Source organism: Sceloporus occidentalis, unplaced genomic scaffold (genome assembly GCF_023333645.1).
Source record: "Sceloporus occidentalis isolate IW3139 unplaced genomic scaffold, rSceOcc1.0.p SCAF_2, whole genome shotgun sequence".
NCBI lineage: Eukaryota > Metazoa > Chordata > Lepidosauria > Squamata > Phrynosomatidae > Sceloporus > Sceloporus occidentalis.
In genome coordinates, this window is record NW_028316982.1 from 174244112 (window position 1) to 174249702 (window position 5591).

Genomic DNA, 5591 nt, shown 5'->3' on the forward strand with positions numbered 1-5591 from the left:
TTAGTTTAACTGGGGCTCCTCATGGAAGGAAATGGCTATTGGCTGAGGATTGTCACATGACTTACTACTGCTCACGTGCAGGACTATTTTTGCATTTTTGACTTGGCAGAAGAAAGGCAGGGATGCCTTAAGGGCTTCCTGGGAGAGGAACCAAATTTGTGAGAATGGGGAGTGTTGGGACCCATAGAGGAAATTCTTCCCTTTGTTGGTGAGATGCTTAAATTTGCCTCCGCGTCATCCCTTTTTTCCCCTGGTGGTATCTGCAGGGGCAGCAAAACTACCAAAACTACCCACCCCAAGGAGATGGCTCTTCTATGGGGACCAAAAGAAAATTTCCTTTCAATTTCCTTGGAGCTGCTGAAGAAAATCTGAGGGCAAAGTTTGATATGCCTCCTTCTTGTTCTCACTCATTTGGGGTGGCTTGGAACTTTGGTTGTTTGCATTCATAATCCAAAGACCAAATCTTGCTCTCCACCCAAAGACACTCTCCTAAATCACCCGAAGACCTATTAGTTGTCCCTTACCACCCTTCAGCTTCCCCTTTTCCACCCACTTTCAGTGCAACCGGCTTCCTTGGGCTTCATCTGTAATTCGTACTCAGAAGGAAGGAAACCCTCCTGAACTATCTGAGACTTTTCTCTTGGGGGATTCACGGTGGTCTTGTGAATGTATGGGTCGATCTTCCCACTCCCACCTTGGCTAATCCTCTGTGCCCTGTGAAATAGTCGGTCAAACTAGCCTTTCTCTTTCTGGGTGACCAGCTTGGTCAAGAAGAGAGATTAATGGAGAGAATCGCAACTATCATATTTGTTTTAACTTGTTTAATTCGTTTTAATAATAATAATAATTTAAAACATCCCATGCCTCTCTTCCCCCTCCCAACAAGGGCTGGATCCTAAATAGATTGATGATAGATATCGATGGCTGGACAGATATCAATGGTTGAATCCTAAATAGATCATAGATATCGATGGCTAGATAGACATCAATGACTGGATCCTAACTATCCTAGATAGCGATGGCTGGATTGATATCAATGTCTGGATCCTAAATAGTATGTAGAGAGATCTTGAGACTAACTGAAAGAAAGAAGTTGATAGCATGAGCTTTCGGAGAGTTAAGTGTACTTCTTCAGATGCATTTAGTGATGCATTTAGTTTATCTATGGCTAGAGCTATCATCTACCAAGGGCTAGATCTATCATCTATCTATTTAGGTTCCGGTCCTTGCAAGGGGGAGAGGGGAGAGATAGATAGATAGATAGATAGATAGATAGATAGATAGATAGATAGATAGATCATATTGCCAAGATCTCTCAGATACACACACACACACATATATAGTAGAAGGCAAGAAGATGGCGAGGGCTGACTATTTAGTAATCCTTCCCTTCCTTGATGTTTCCAATCCTTGGCACAGGTCAGAAGGAAGGCTTGGGCCAGATCAGAGACAACAGACCCCCCACCTTTCCAGGGATTATTTAGTGATGCCTCGGTGGGTCTTTTTCGGGGTGGTGGTGGTCATGAAGAGACCTTGGCCCTCTCTGGCTGGCCTCTGAGGGGCGCCATCGCCACCCTTTGCAATCTCGGGAGACCCCCACTTCGGAGTAGAAGCCTCACCCAGCCCCCCGTCGTCCAGGCCGAGGCTTCCCCCCGAGAATGGTTTTCAAAGGCACGCCGGGAAGGATTGATCTGCTTTTTACACAAAGGGCTTTTATTAATTGTTTCCTCTGTCTCGGTGGAGGTGCCAAGGCTGCTGGTGGGAGTCGCAGGCCATTAATTAAAAACAGCCTTCGGGATAAAGGGGGGGGCGAAGGGGGCAACAGTGAGTAAGGCTGCCTCTGCACAGGTGAAATAATCCAATTTGACCCCACAACAAACTACCATTCCCAGAATTCCATAGGTTTGACCCATGGCAGTTAAAGCGAGGTCAAACCCGATTATTTCACCGCCGTGGAGGCAGACAGAAAGAGAGGTTGTTCTGGCCTTTTGTTAAACCTGGAGGCTGCAAAGCTATAGACTTTCGGTTGTTGTTGTTGTTGTTGTTGTTGTGTGCCTTTAAGTCATTCCCGACCCATGGCAAGCCTATGTTAGGGTTTTCTTGGCCCGTTTCTTCAGAGGTTGTTTGCTATGGCCATCCTCTGAGGCTGAGAGAGTGTGACTTGCCCAGGCTCATTCCGGGAGTAAATCGCGGAAGCCCACTTTGGGCGAATCACACTCTCACAACCTCAATGGCAAACCAGTCTGGATAAATCTTGCCAAGAGAACCCCACCGAAGGGTGGCGTTAGGGTTTCCCGTAAAGTCACAACACACATCCACATCCACACACACAGACACAAGGCCCGTGGAGGAAAATTATCAGGAGCTTGAGTTTTAGACTAGCCGTGTGTGTGTGTGTGTGTGTGTGTGCGCGTGTGTGTGAAGTGGAGAAGCAACTACCAAGAAAGAAAAAATCATTATTCCAAAGAAGCAGCCTCACAACAGAAAAGAGGTGGCGACATGATGGAGGTCCATTAATCAATGCTTCCCTTCCAGAGGCGAGGCTAGAAACCGCGACTGGAGAGAATTAATTCTTTTTCGTTCTGCCACGCTTTTAAATGGGGAGGAATCACGCCTTTGGAGGCATCCGATTGGACCAGATTCCCCTTTGGATCCTTCATCCTTTGAAGGAACAAACTTCCCGCTGAGATTTGGGATGTGGTCCTTTATTTCTCCCCCCACCAATCTCTTTCCCAACCAGACACACACACACACACACACACACACACATGGGAGGAAACCACCAGCCGATCTCTCTCTCTCTCTGGCGTTTGCGCTAATATGTGCAAATGAATGTCGTTGCACGGAGACCGCCCTTTGCGCCCAAGGACTCGAGTGGGAACTGCAGCTGCCGGCAACGGAATGCTAAGGCATCTTTACATTATGAAGGGAAAAAAGAAACGCCGTGGATTTTAAAAGGGGTTCCAAATCACTCATAAAAAAGAGCGCCAGGGAACGGTTCCACCCGGCAGTAAGCCTCAGTGCGGTTAAGGCTTGTTTCAAATCAAAGAGGCTTTAGGACGGAGTCTTTTAATTTTAAGCCTCCCGATTAAGGGGATCCGGAAGCAATAAATTCGCCTAGATCGTTTCTGGGCGAATAAGAACAGGATCTACGCGTGTTTTTTTTTTTGGGGGGGGGGGGGGATTCAGTCCTAAAGCCAGGGAAATAGATCCCTGTCGGCTGCTTTGAAGTGGAGGAAAGAAACCAGGCTGCTGCGTTCAAGCCTGGCAGCGCGTAGTTTAATAATAATAATAATAATAATAATAATAATAGCAGCGGCGGCGGCAACAACAATGAAAATAATAGTAGTGTACAGGCTTTTTTCTCTCTGGTAAAGGAGAGCTCTTCCTTCCTATCAACCATCCTCTGACAATCTCCCAGGTGTGGGTTTGTAGAAAATCGATGGGATCGATAGAAAGACAAGAGAGGCAGGCACATCTGGTGTTTCTCGTGTTTCTGGAGGCGACATCAAAGGGAGGGAGGAAGAGGGGGAGGAGGGGGAACAGAGTTCTGGGAGACATCTTCAAATCCAGCCCACGTTCATTTACTTCGGAGCAAGCCCCATCCAACTGCAGGGTCCTTCCCCTGAGTAGACCAAGATTAGATTACCATGATTAAAATGGACCCAAGTCCACCTCCATCAGAGGCCCAGCAAAGTTTCTTCCACAGCGACGCCTTTGTCGTTTTTAAGGGGCTACAGGAGTCTTCAGCTAGCTTTCTTTCTTTCTTTCTTTCTTTCTTTCTTTCTTTCTTTCTTTCTCTTTCTTTTTTCTTTTAATGTATTTTTTGTAGTTGCTGCAAACAGGCAAAGATCCTTCGGCATTTGACGGTATTAGGAAAGAGACCTCTTCCTCTCTCTCTTTCTCTTCCCGACAAGCCAAACTCACACTCCTTCGGAGAACCTGCGCTATTTCCCTTTAATATCAGGGGTTCGTGGCCTAGTGGTTTGAGTGTCGGGCTCTGGAGGGCGGGGTTCAGTTCCCAGCTCAGTCACGAAACCTCTGGGGAGAGTCACACAGGCAAGGTCAAGCCTCCCCCGAACAAATCTTGCCAAGAAAAACCCACGGCAGGTTCGCCTCAGGTGGCCCTAAGTCGGAAACGGCTTGAAGGCAGACAACAACAAACCACGAGGTTTCCTGAATCTCTCTCTCTCTCTCTCTCTCTCTCTCACACACACACACACACACACACACACACACACCGGAGAAAGTTTCCCTGACCTCCGTGGGGCCTCCCTGACCAAACTCACAGACGCTTTTTAGATCTTGGGGGAAGAAAGGAGTTGAAAAGAAAGCGAAGGGTCTGAAACAACACCGCAGTACCAACAATGACAACAACAACACAAGCTTGACAATCCCAAACCAAACAGGGAAACGGTTCCACGCCTCCAACCCAAGGACTTCAATAAATAAATAAATAAATAAATAATAAAACTTTTATTTATACCCCGCTTTTCTGTTGTAAAAACAATCAAAGTGGCGAACATATTTAAGCTCCTTGGCCCAGATTTACCTTTTCAGTGACCGCTCCGCTTTGGCCTCTTTTCTTCCTTGTCTCCCCCTTTTCCTGGCAGAGAGAGAGAGGGAGAGAGAGAAAGAGAGAGAGATCCAGGACGGGGGCTTTCCTTCCGAGCGGGTCTCCAGACCTCCAAAGAGCCCCACAAGTCTTCTTTTCCTCCTGAGTCCCCACCTGGGCTCCCTCTCCTACCGGCCCTGGCCTTTCCCTTTGGATCTAGCAAGCCAGGGAAGAGAAAGCAGAGAAAGAGAAAGGGAAAGAGATACCTGTTGGGGGAGAGAAGAAGAAGAGGAGGAGGAGGAGGAAGAGAAGGAGGGGATGCTGTTGAGGGGCTGGGGCTGGGAAGAGAGGAGGGGGAAGCATTTCATTGGGTTCCTGGCTCTCTCTGTGTGTCTGTCGGTGGGCTCTGACTCCCGCAAAGCCAGGGGCGGCGGATGCCAACGCGTGATGAGACGCCGAGGAAGAAGCCAATTGCGGCGGGGACGGAGGCGGGGGAGCCGGGCCCTAATTGCCGGCGACAGCGCCCTCGGCAGCGGCGGAGGAGGAGGCGGAGGCGGCGGGGCTGGGCGGCCCGGGAGCCACGAATAAATAAATAGGGGGGATCGCCCATCCCAAGGCAGCCAGGTCAGACAGAGCCAGACTCCCAGGATCCCCCCATAAACACACACACAAACACCCCGATCCAGTGTCGTCGGCGCAAAGAGGAGGAGGAGGAGGAGGAGGAGGAGGAGGAGGAGGAGGAGGAGGAGGAGGAGGAAAGGCTGCCAGACCGGGGGCGCGCCTGCGCGTGCACAGCCCCCACCTCCCACCCACGCGCCTTCGCCCCCCTTGCCTTGCCTTGCCTTTCCCCACTCGTGCCCGCCCGCCCCATCCCACTGAGCTTAATAGGACCTCCCGAGCGAGGGCAACATTTGGAAAAAGAGCCAGCCCGGGTGCGCCACGCCAAGGAGGCTCTCTTCGTGGTGGATCCAAAGAGAGAGACACGCAGAGAGACCCCCCCTCCCGGGGTCCCTTCCCCCGCTTCTTCTTCTCCGCC